General features: G+C 39.6%; 2 long non-coding RNA genes and 1 other non-coding gene across 3 annotated transcripts; 1 reads left to right on the forward strand and 2 right to left on the reverse strand.

Moving 5' to 3' along the window:
• Window positions 1–420: 420 nt before the first annotated feature.
• On the reverse strand, window positions 421–11,111 carry LOC120589411 (uncharacterized). Its single transcript, XR_005649484.1, has 3 exons — window positions 10,590–11,111; window positions 6,600–7,456; window positions 421–476 (listed from the first exon to the last, which is right to left on the reverse strand). It is a non-coding gene; the product is annotated as an uncharacterized LOC120589411 (long non-coding RNA).
• On the reverse strand, window positions 6,597–6,679 carry TRNAL-UAA (transfer RNA leucine (anticodon UAA)). The gene has a single exon. It is a non-coding gene; the product is annotated as a tRNA-Leu (tRNA).
• On the forward strand, window positions 7,431–12,726 carry LOC120589410 (uncharacterized). The gene is made up of 3 exons (XR_005649483.1): window positions 7,431–8,530; window positions 10,897–10,960; window positions 12,427–12,726. It is a non-coding gene; the product is annotated as an uncharacterized LOC120589410 (long non-coding RNA).
• Window positions 12,727–13,080: the final 354 nt, after the last annotated feature.

The raw sequence follows: 13,080 nt of genomic DNA on the forward strand, positions 1-13,080 counted from the left end.
TTAAACCTCACCATAAATTGTTTGATAGGTACTTTTATTCTCACAACCATTTTACAGGTGAAAAAACAAAGACTTGGAGAAGCTAAATAACCAGTCCCAAGTTGCATAGCTAATAAGGATTGGAGATGGGATTAAAACTTGGGCTGGCTGACTCCTGATCACAGCTCTATGCTGCTTCTTAGTACCTTCGCTGTGTATTTCACAATATATAAAGGAGATTGTGAAACTGAGACAAATATTCAATACTCTTCTTAATAATCCAGTTTTTTCAATGCAATTTTAAAAATTACCTTATTCAGTGACTGCTAGCCTCACTACACCAAAGCGATGAATAAAATCTCTGAAAATACAACCTAAACCCAAAGATAAATTTGAGGCTTGAATGTGTAACCTACTCAAATAGAAATGATTCAAAAAAGACTTACATGTTTGCTTCTTTGAACTTCTGAATCTCGATTTTCCTTATTAAAGTCCACCTTAGTTGGAGAGGGAAGAGAAAGGAGAAAAAGAAAAAGAAATGTGAGAAAGCCTGAACCCATTCTATATTAACTATATTTTTTTATTCACTATATGCTTGATGCCCTGGCATCTGGGTCCTTGCTGACCAGGGAGGGACTGCCCCTCCCATGGTTAGTTAATTTCTAGAGATACCAGGCAACTCAGGACAGTCCCTCCACCTAGTGCCTGCTGAAATTATTCAAACCTGCCAATCTTAAGCCTGTTTACTCTGCCTTGCTAGTTCCTTCCTGTGGAAACCACAATTAAGGTTCTTGCTTATGCTTTGCCCTCAGTCCCACTTCTTGACCAGCCCTATTATTTCTCATGTGGCCCTGCATGGTGTGCTGTGATTCTGGTTTCTAGGGATCTGTGCGTATTAAAAACTCTTTCTTTACAAGTTATTTCCATGTCACATGTCTTAGCACACCTGATTAAAACAAATCCTGAGTACATTTTAAAACACATATCCTAACTAAGGATTAATATGTGTACAATAAACAGAATGAACTGTGAAATATACTCAGTGGATTTTAAGATTGTTTATTTATTCAACATTTATACAGTGCATATGACATGCTAGAGATACTCTGCTAGGCACAGTTTCCATTTCACGTCAGTAAGGACCTGCTGCAATCATTGCTTCTCTGCCAGGCACTGTGATAAGTAGTTCAGAGACACCAAAACCTATTTAGGTGAAAATGAAACCAAGTAATTCCCAATGAACCAGATGGTATGAAATAGGCCTCTATCCAGCAGTAGCATAGGTGCCGAGAACCTGGAGTCATGTTTCCTGACTCTTACACGGCATCTTTATAACTGAACAGACTCATTTAAACTTGGGACACTCTTATTTATCTCATTTGAACAATTAGCAAATATGTGATGTGCATTCAAGTTGTTTATTAATTAGCTGCAATTGCATCTAAAAGCAAAATGTAAAACAAAGGGAATAATTAAGATCTCCAAATTTGAACTTGCTACTAAGGATAAAAAAAAAAAGTTTCTCGTTCAGGATTTCTCAAACTGGACATGACTTCTGTGTTTTAAAGCTAATGGCAGTATTAACCAATGTTATCCCAATAAATTTAATAAAATAAATAAATAAATAATAAAAAAATTAAAAAGCTAATGGCTAATTCAAATCTCTATTCTTCTTCAATTTCATAATCAGTTTTGGAGTTTGAACAAATGTATTGAAACAAACAAAGATGATGGACATGATGAAATGAAGGCCTTGTTCATTCAATTAAAATGATAGTTCATGAAAGTTCTGTCAGTGGTTTGGGATTTGACGGCAGACCTGTCATTAATGATTGAAAGAGAAAAAAGAAAGCCAACCTACTGGCTGGATTTAATATGGCCTTAACTGCTGGTCAAGATGGCTGAGGTAAACGCTGAGCTCCCCTCCTCCTACGACCACATCAAAATTACAACAAAACTACAGGACAACCATCACTGAGATGTGCCTGAAGACGAGCTGAACAAAAGTTCTATAACTAAGGACGCACAGGAGGGGCCACCTGAAGGCTGATAGGAGGGCTGGGACAGGCACCGGGCTGGTCCCACGCCCACATGTGCTGGTTAAGAACAGGAGGGATATCTCAGCTGCGGAGGTCCCCCCTAAAAAGTGGGGGGATCCCAGCCCCACATCAGGCTCCCCAACCCAGGGTTCCAGAGTTGGGAAGAGCAGTCCCCATAATTTCTGGCTGTGAAAATCAGCAGAGATGGTGGCTAAGTGAGAAGAAAGGCTGTTGGAGACCGAGGCGGTCCTCCTAAGGGCCCCGCGTGTGGACTCACTTGCTGGTGACACACTTGCTCTGAGCTCCATTGCTGGGGCAGCAGCTGGAACAGTGCCGGGGACACATGCGGAGAAACTGAATTGTCTGGTTTCAGGGAGAGGGCTGGAGGGACGGCTTTCTCCCAGACAGAAGTATTGGCAGGCGCCATTTTCCTTGGTTGAGCCCTCCACCCACCATGGACATATATGGTATTTTGCTAAGTGAAACAAATCAGACAGAGAAAGACAACTGTTATGTGATTTCACTTATATGTGGAATCTAAAAACAAAATAAAGGAACAATCAAAAACAGAAACAAACTCATAGATACAGAGAACAAACTGAAGGCTGCCAGATGGGAAGGGTATTGGTGGATGCGTGAAAAGGTAAAGGGATTAAGAAGTACAAATTAGCAGTTACAAATTAGTCACAGGGATGTTCAGCATAGGGAATATAGTCAATAACATTGTAATAAATATGTACGGTGCCAGGTGGGTACTAGACTTATTGGGGGGATCACTTTGTAAGTTAAGTAAATGTCTAATCACTATGTTGTACACCTGAAACTAATATAATATTATATGTCAGCTGTAATTGAAAAAAATTTAAATTATTTTTTAAAAATTAAAAAAACAGTAACTGTGAAACAATAATTTATTTGGATTTTATAGTCAAAAAAAAGCAGACCTTAACAAATAAATTTGCCTCAAATCAACCAGTAGGTGTCACTGTTTAAATGTATTGACAACGCTTTTCCTACAGAGTTCTGTGTAAAGAAGTCCAAGAGAAAATTATCAGTTTTGAATAACTTACAACTAGTTCAAACCCAGAATAAGGATGCTTATGAATCTACACTTTTAATTTATAATTCAAAGTAGTGACTTAATTTCTTATTGTTAAAATAATCACTGGAAAATCATTCTAAGCTTAGCAGCGGTATACTTACACATAATTCAAATTTAAACACAAAATATTTTAAGAATTTTGAAAAACAAAGAGTCTACTATAACAAGTCTACTTTTCAAGAAAAAGTAAAGATTCTGCTACATTTTAGGACAGGGTTTTAATTTTTAAGAACTGATATCATCTAGTTTTCTCTATATAATTTTGAATGAAAGAAAACATTACTTTTTAAATTTATTTTAACAAATTGTGTCTATCTGTGCCTACCACCTAGGTACAATGGGTCTGGGTTTATGATCTTTTCTATCAAAGGAGATTATGAATGTAAAAGTGTTTTGAAAACTGCAAGTTGGTCTACATATGCAAGGTAAGATTTCTTTCTACTTGTGTGGTGTTGTTCTACCGCACTTCCCACAAAAGAAAAGGGAACTTAGTTCTGAAATATCTACTTTTTTGAGAAGAATGTTACAGCCTCATAACCACTCTGCAGAAGGAAATAGTATTTTTTTTTTTGCAAAAGACGTAACCTGGGAAAGTCGGTAAGTCTTTGTGACCCCAAAGCCTGACTTCTTTCCACCAAGTCACCTTGTCTTAAATTTTGCTGCATTAAATTAAATTCACTTAGAGAATCCTGCTAATCTGAGGAAACTGATGATAAAACATTTTGTAGAAGATGCTACAATAAAGCAAACGATCTCATCGAAATTTGCTTGTTAAGATTATAGTTAAGTAGGCCATACATATTGATCAATAGAAAAACGTGTGGTTCAGTGTCCTAGGATCAATCCATCCAGCAGATTCTCTTGTTTCTAGACCAGTGGCTTTTAGATGTCATTTCATTCCTCTTTGTGGTATCTCAGTGATCTGTTTGTCAGAATTTCATCAAGCTCAAGAAAAATACTAGCTGGCCTTTTACCACCTGTGCTAAAGCATAGGCACTGGTTACTACTGACTAGAAGCTTGATCTAGTTTTTTTTTTCTTTTTAATACAATATAGTTTTAAAGGAATAAAGTCCACACTACTCCTTGCTTATTCTTGGTAATATCATTCCATATCTGCACCTAAACATACTGATACAAACACATAAATTAGCACAAGCTGGGAAGATTTCACATCACTTTCGTTCCTCCCTTTGCTCAGCTTTTAAGGAGGAAAAAAGAATAGGCTGAGCTCAGTCTAACCGGCCACTGACTGAATTAAACAGATTTCTCCAAAAAAATATTTCCTGCCAATTCAACCTCTCCTGAGCCTATATAGACAGACCAAAAGTTTCCACATTAATAGATACAGATCCTTCCAAATGCCACACTCATCAGGTTGCTTCTTGCTTTGAATCTTTCGGTAGACTCCAGACACCATACTTAGCATAGTTTCAAGGTGGCTTCCCCCACCTGTATCTCTCTCCATTTCCTCCTTCTCCCTTCCAGAGCTCTGCTCTTCTTCTTTCAATGCTCAACTAAAGCTGACTCTCTAGGAAGAGTTAGGGCTTCTCACACTGCTCTTTCGGCACCTTGGGCATAATTCATATTTTCTCATTAAAAATGGGTTAATTAAAATCTCTGTCTCTCACTATCTATGCTCCTTGAAGCAGAGACTAGGTTACTCGTCTGTGTATTCCAAGTGTCTAACAGTGACTGGCTCATAGCCATTTCTCAGCGCTGGCAGGATGCTCATTTCATTCTCTTCCCTTCTTGAACAATTCAATTCTAAAGCCACTAGATGGGCCCCAACAAGGCAGATGTTACATTTGGGGGGTGGGGCAGGGAATTGCAAACATGGGTAGAAAAACTAAATAAAATCTGTAGTGTTGGATCAGAATTGGAGGTATTGGTACGAACTCCTAGATATATAGATACATAGATTCATAGGTAAGTAGGTAGGTACGTAGATGATAGATAGATGATAGATAGATAGATATACATGTACACACAAATACACACACTCCCTAATTCCGTCCACTGAGAGGGTCTGAGATCAGTAACATATAAAAAACAATTAGCACACCTAGCACTGAGAGCTTGATTTCTAAATATCATCTTCCACTAAAAGGGACCAGAGAGCTTTTGGAAATGGCTGATTCTAGGGCTAGGTTAGAAAAAATACAAGCATGGAATATTTTGGACTAGGAAGTAAGGAAATGCTAAAGAATGATGGAGATGTCAAAAGTCAGCTTAAATGGACTCCCACTAGCCAAATCCTGGACACTGAGTATCAAAACAGATAACTGTAAAATAGACGGTAACCATCAATTAAAATAGGACACCATAAGTGCATACTTATAATATTTGATTCTATAAATACTTGAATAAAATGGAAAGTTTGATGAGTAATTGGATATTTACATAGCTTCAAAGCACTTCCCTTCAAAATATGTATTAATCACAAAAGGAAAGAGTAATTTTACAGTGGAGAAGCCTGGCAGAAAAGCTTAATCAAGTGAATTAAGTTAACAGGCCACGGTAAAACCATGCCACCTCCGAAGATGCAATGGAAACTCGGCATCACTTCTGTGATTGTCCTGCTAAAGAGGCATAACCTGAGTCCAATTATCAGGAAACATCAGACAAATCCAAACTGGAAAAGGGGTGTGCTACAATATGATGGGCTTGTCATCCTGAGAAGAGTCAAGTTTACGAAGGTCAGGAGAGACTGAGGAATCCTTACTGATGGAAGAAGCCCACGATGTGACAAGAATATAAAATGCATGATTTTGAACAAGAGCCTTTTACTCAAAAGGACAACTGGTGATTAAATGGGCCCTGGGGTTGGACGATAGTAAGATACCGAAGTGAATTTCCTGATTTTAATGGTTGTAGTACAGCACCTAGTTATATCTTACTCTCAAATGATTTTAAATAAAGGGTTGTTTTCACTGTACTTGCAGCCTTTTCCCCTCTAGGTTTTATATTACTTTCATTTTAAAAAAAGAATTAAAAGAAAAACAAAACTAGACCATGATGGATACTGTCTCTGCCTTCGAGGAGTTCGCGGAAGAAATGCATACTTAATTTTGGCGGGAAAAAAAAAAAAAGAAGTTATTTTGACTTTCCTGCAGAGGCAGTTTTCTGTAACTACGCTGCCACATCACAAGCATCCTGCCCGCCCGGCGGCTCCCGCCCTGCGGGCTGCGCAGGCCGCGGCCGGAGCTCTGGCCCCACCTCGGCCCCGCGAACACTCGCCGCTGCGCAGCCGAGGGCTGGGGCGGCGCCTGCCGGAAACCAGGCCGCGGCCTGCGTACCACGCCCAGCCCGCTTGCCGAGTCATCTGCGTTGCGCCTGTGGGAAGCCGAGGCGCGCGTTGTGCGGGTTGCGCCTCTCCCTGCCAGAAGGCGGATTCTCGAGTCCAAGCTGTGATATGCTCGGTGAAACTGATTTTTAAAAAATAAAGTGTCGAAAGGGGGGGGAAAAAAAAGGCAACTACCAGGAGTGGGGTTCGAACCCACGCGGACATATGTCCATTGGATCTTAAGTCCAACGCCTTAACCACTCGGCCATCCTGGTGCAGGCAAGCGGTGTTCCTGTCGTTCTTCCTACAAGGTGTATTTCACCGTCCTTTTCGCTCCCTCCCTCAGGAATGCCGAGGAGCGTTCGCCGCCGCTTTTCGATTCTCCCAGCCAGAGCTGTGGCGGCCTTCCCGCCGGAGCCTCCACTTCCCGCCGCCTCAGCTCACTGTTGCCCCGGCATGCCACGGTCGCCCGGGTAACTGCAGTGGAGCTCGGCGCGCTTTCCGCGGCGGCGGCGGCGCTGGGAGGCTCGCTCAGTTCTGCTTTCGGTTTCGAGGTGCGCGGGCGCGGCAAACACACTGGTAAACTTTTTGGTTCCTAAGAGTACGTTTTGGGGGCTCCCGAGACTGGTGGTATGGGTACGAAGTGCAGAGGGCGGTGTTTGCTTTGTTTTACTCTAAACGGGATAAACTTCAAGAAATGAGCTGCATGGGCAGCAAGAGCGTTCTTTGACCCCTGTACCGATGGGTCGCTTTTCTCCTTATCGTGTGTCGCAAGTCACACGGGAAGAAAGCTTTGTAGAAATTTGTGTGTGTGCCGCGCCACGGCAAATGCAGGCTGCTGTGACACTGTTCGCCCTCCCTGCTGGCTGCAGGCACTACACCCACTGCACTGGCCTCCTCCCTGTTCCCTAGACCCAGCCGTGCACCTAGATGCTTCTGTTCTCGTCACTGTTCCGTCATGCCCTCCTTCCTTTGTATAGGAGATTCACTTTGCTCTGTCCACCCCTTTTCCAGGATTTCCTCTCCATTCTCGACCGCCCAGGGCCTCGAATCTATGGGCAGAATAAAAAAATGTTATCGTTTTGTGCCACTACTCTTTTTTAAAAGAAGCAATTGAGGAAAATTCTGAGACTAATCAACTGGGACACTGTATTGGAGCCCTGGGAACACTGCTTAGAGACAGGCTATCTGAGAATAAAGCCAAGGCGGGGGAAAGTTGAATCCTGAGATGCAGAGTCCAAGGTCTGGTTCCATCTTTAATTGGAGCTCTTTCCTCCATTTTGGCTGGATTCTGGGCCGTGTCGCTCTTTTTCCAAATTCACATCTTACATGAAACTGTCTGAGTGAAAGAACACAAGTTCCATCTCTAGGTCCCAGCTGCAAGGAAAACTAGGAAGCAAAGTTCTGGCTTCTACCTTAGATAGCTAGCCTCAAAATGCAGGAAATTTCCCAAATATAGGAAGAGTATTCAAAAGATCCTGGCAACTGAAAGGCATGACAAACATCTACCTGAGTGTTGGCACAAAATGTGAAAAGCACTACACAATGACATTTTATAACACAATATTAGAAAATGACGATATTAAGACAGATTTTGTAACACCGAAATGGCTTCATTTTCAGGAATTGCATTGGACATACTTCTCACAGGGAAATGTTTCACTCTAAACTATTTTTCACTCTGTGTGTGTATTTAAGCCATGGTATTCTTTATGCATTCTGTAATGGTTTAAAAAATATGTCCATAAATTCCTTGATTCACCTCCATTCAAGAGTTGAAGCCTAATTCCCTTCCTCTTCCATGTGGGCTGGACCTAGTGACTCATTTCTAATGAACAGTATAAAACGGAAGAGACTAGTTTATCAAGGGGCACAGCTGCTATCATCTGGGAAACCAGGTGTCATGTCATGAACAGCCCTTTGAAGGCCCTTGTGGTGCAGAACAACCAGCAAGGAACCAAGGTGTCCCATAAGAGCTTGGAAACACATCTTCTGGGACACTGTATTGGAGCCCTGGGAACACTGTAAGCCTTCGGATTACTGGAGCCCTGGGCAACATCTTGACTAAAACCTTGTGAGAGACCCAGAACCTGAATGATCCTGATTTCCTGACCCTAAGAAACTATGTAAGATAATAAATGAGTATTGTTTTAAGTGGCTAAGTTTTGTGTTATTTTCATGCATTATAAAAATATACTAATATACATACTGGCCAAAGTTAGTTTCTTTAACTTTGATTATGTATTCACGAGCATATATTTTGTTTTCACACATATATTTTAAAAGACTAATCTTGCTGACCCCTTTGCTAACATTTCTTCTTCCATTCATTTTCAAACTCTTGAACGGATTGCCCACACTTTCCAAATCCACTTACTTACTTTTAGTTCTCCTCAGAATCCTTTGATGTGTGGCTTCTATACTTATTTTTTTCTCTTTTTCTCTTTTTCAGGATGAAAATACCTTTACTAAAACAGATTCAAGTTATAAAAGTTGTACAAAATTTAAACAGTATAGAAGTGAATAAATAGAATGTGAAACCCCATAAATTGGGGCGCCTTTGCCCTTGAAGATGCTAAGCTGTTTTCTGTCCCTTTCCTGCTTTTTCCCATGCTGCTCTTCTCTGCCTAACTCTCCTCCAAAAGCCAGCATAAATCTTACCTTCCCACCACATATAACTGTAAACCGAAATGAATAAGTATAAGTTACATTTACCTGCAAATATGAGTGTACAAAACTTGAAAAGTTCTAAATTAGACTTCAGAAGTGTCTTCACTCTGCCTGATCTTATGCATTATGATAAAAATGAAGGCATGTGATATTATTAGGAATACATTATTCTTAGAGAATTTTCTGTCTAAAGTACTTATAGAATTTAAATTTTTGTATCAAATCTCATGAAATATAGTACACATATATCCTATAGAGTAAGCAGGAAAAAAAATTGCCTTTTTGTCCATTATTAAGGATTGCCATTATGATAGCAATGATTTTTCTGAATTACCGATATAACAAGAGGCAGCAGGACATTACAATGTAAAGATACAAGTATACCTCTTATTATTGCTTTTTGCTTTATTGTGCTTCATAAGTATTGCTTTTTTTACAAATCAAAGGCAAGACCCTCTGCCATCAAAAAGATTATGACAAAATCAGGGTCTTCCTGCAGCCACTTAGGTTGGGGGCTCAGACTAAACTAGTTAGATATTAAAGGGCAGGATGAACTTAGAAAATATCAAACGAGGACAGACACAGATTCTATATCATATATATGCTGGGTGACCAAACACTTTATCATCCAAACCCAGACACTTTTGAAAGGGAAAGAAAGAGCTATTAAAATTGTGTTGGGACAATAGGCCTGCAAGAATGCGGTCCCAGGAAACTCACATGTGTAAAAGAAATGTGTATGCAACTTTGGACCAAAATTAATAATTATCAGCTGTGCACTTAATAGACATTTATTGAATGAACAACCACATTAAGGATTATATAAATTTTAATGTAAATCAAAACAATTCCTGATGTGTGAGATGCTTTCTCGTTGGGTCAATTAGGAAAATCCAAACAGGAAATTATATCTGCCTTCACAGCTCAAGTATCTGGTGTACATTTTGGATTACATTAACCACACAATAGCTCAAAAATATTCTTTTTTTTTTTTTAGTATTGACAGCAGTTCTTTAATTTCATTCAATTTGGTTGTGAACAGAGGATAGAACTGAATGAAGGTCATTCTGGTGTTTTGCCTCTAGATCTGGGAGAATAATGATTCCATTCACCAAAGGAGGTCCATAGGAGGAAGAGCAGAATCTGCATTTAAGGAACCTGTGAGATATTTCACGAAGAGAGGTCAAGTAGACAGGATATAAAATGCTGGAGCTCAGGCGACAAGTCTAGGCTAAAGATACATATTATTGAAGGTGAATGGCTCGGGCAGATGCCACAGATGTCACACGGTGCAGGCCAGAACCACAGGCAGTGGGGCTGCCCCAGGACGATGCCTAAGTAATCTCTTCTCATCCTATGGTATGCTCGGGCAGCTAGATACATTATGAATTGACACCTACTACTCAAAAACAACATTTTTCAAAGGTGAGAATAAGAACGGTCAAGCAGAAGAAAAAGTCTAGCTTGGGTGCCACTGCTCAGGGAGGTTGTCAATTTACACCAACACCTAAGTACCTTGGGTAAAGTTGAGTCTATGTGTTCGTTTGTTGGCAGGACAACCAAATAGCTGCTGGGGTCATCAGTGGTCAATCTTTTCTCCACAAAAGTTTGGAAATAATCACCATAGGCAGCCATGGAATGGGTGAGATTAACTACAAAGAATGTGCAAAGAAGAGAGTCAAGGGCAGAATCCTTAGCCATTTCACATATCAGTGGGTGGGCTAATTTATTTGAACCAATAACCTGACCAATGTGTGAGGTAACTGTGTTTTTATGCTACCAACCACTTGGGATCAATAATTTCTCTCCCTCTTTTTCTTAGTTGCCTTAACAACACCTGGTGATTTATTACAGCTATGTGGTGTGCAGGTGCAGCTACAGAGAAGGTAAATACTGTCAACGAAGCCCACACCAGGTATGTGGGCTTTGGCATATTACAGCCTCTTTCTTCTGTCAAATAAATCAGAGGAGTTGGTCATATAAATCATGAATGTTTCCTTTCATTTTGTTTTGCTTTTGCAATATATTTTAAGAAGATAATTCAGTTGTCTAGTTGCAATATGGTATACCTTTAATTCCAGGAATTTTCATTTGAGGTATAGACCATACTATCTACTATTTTTAAGACCCTGTGAAATTTTGAAAATGGAAAAAATATATATATACATTTTCTTCTGAATAAAATAGCAGACCAAGCAAAGAAACAATAGAGTAAATGGAATTAATCAAATTGTCTGTCCAGTTTATTTCTTGTTAAAAAAATAATATGGTAGTATGATGAAGAGAGGAGTGGAAATTATATTTTATCAAACTGTAAGAATAGGCAGACCTTTTTCCTTTTTTAACAAAAAAAGTAAAAGTGAAATATATCAATATGCAAATGAATATAAAGGCTTTGAGTTATTAGAAATTTATAAAGACCTTTAGGTGTTAGGAGAAATTTCCAAAATTTTCATCCCACTTACCACTCTGAATTTAAGCCCAAACAAAATTATACCATAGAATACCATAATATACAATTTTATGAAATTATAGTCACAGGGCATACACAGAAAAAAAAAGGAAATCTACCATCTTCATCTACTTTTAGTGTTTTCAGCTTCTCTTTTCTAATTTTTGGTCCACTTTGGTCATGTTCCCTAATTCTATTCTGTTTTTCTGGGTGTCCGGGGTAATCTTACTTTCTGGCCTATCTTGTAACTGGGTATTTCCTTTCTTTTTATTTTCAATTTCAAGTTCATTCGCACCACTAGATTATCCCTTCCAAAAATATTAATTCTAAGCCTCTTGTCTCTTATCAAGACAGAAAGAATTTTTCTTCCTCATCGTTATGTCCCCTAGTGTGTTCTGCCAGTCCATTTTTAATGTAGTACTGAAACTGTCAGTGAGAAGAGATGCAACTTTGGCTAATAAAACTGTGATTTCCTTTTGGAAATGAGAACTTCTTGCAAAGTTACTTAAAATATTGATAATAGCCAATGCACGCTACCCTACTGATGAGTTGTAGCACTAAAAGAACAGATATTTTCTTTCATTTCCCCATCAGTTTTACTTTCTCCTGGGTAAGTGAATGTTTTAACATCTTAGTAACACTTCTTGTTTGACAGGTTTCTTCCATGAACCAGATGACAAAGTGCAGATGAAAATTATGAAGAGAATCTATGTTACCTCATCTATGCCCTTTTAAAGGAGCACTAGACCAGGGTAAACCACAGGGCAGGGCAAAAGAATAAACTAATTAAACATTCCTAGCCACCAGAGAAATTCCTGTCTTTGTCACATGAAGAAGGCTAATTTTTTTTTTTTTAATCAAAGTGTAACATTCCTCGTATGTCCTCTCTACCCTCTGCAGATTCTCTTCTTGATTTGGTCCACAACTGTGTTTTGAAAGTATTGGAGCACTAGCTTCTGGCAGCTGGGAGACACCTGGGGCCACCCAACAGAAGATTTGCCAAGTCAGCTTCATCTGGGAGAAAGCTGGGGCCTTGCAGCCCAGCCGAGCTCACATCTCAAAGAAAGGACACTGGAGGGTCCTCCAACATCTCCTTGGTCTTCAACTCCTACAGGGGAAGAAATGGTCTTGCAGTTATTTTTCTGCACGATGCACATGCAATTGAACATTTTTGTATTGAATAAACATTACAATTCCTAAGGTGTCTGTATATGCGTGGGGGTGGGGAGGGGTACCCCTACATAACTGAGAATGGACAGAGGCTTCTCAAGGCATTCTCATATATATAGTGATTGAGGACAGTTTAGGACTGATGCCCAAAGCCAAAGCCCTGAAACACAGCCTTTTATGACTAGGAGCAAGGAGCTAAATACTTTGCACAAATGACCCTACTAGATGCCATGTTATATATCTGTATCTGCAACCCAAGCCAATGCATTTTGTCCAAAATTAAAAAAAAAAAATCTTTGTTTTACATGGCTGGAAGAATAAAAAGAAAAGAAAATCCTTTCCAGTTAAAACTTAGTTTTACAACTTCCTTTGCATCCAACCTTG

Source organism: Pteropus medius, unplaced genomic scaffold (assembly GCF_902729225.1).
Source record: "Pteropus medius unplaced genomic scaffold, Ma_sr-lr_union100, whole genome shotgun sequence".
NCBI lineage: Eukaryota > Metazoa > Chordata > Mammalia > Chiroptera > Pteropodidae > Pteropus > Pteropus medius.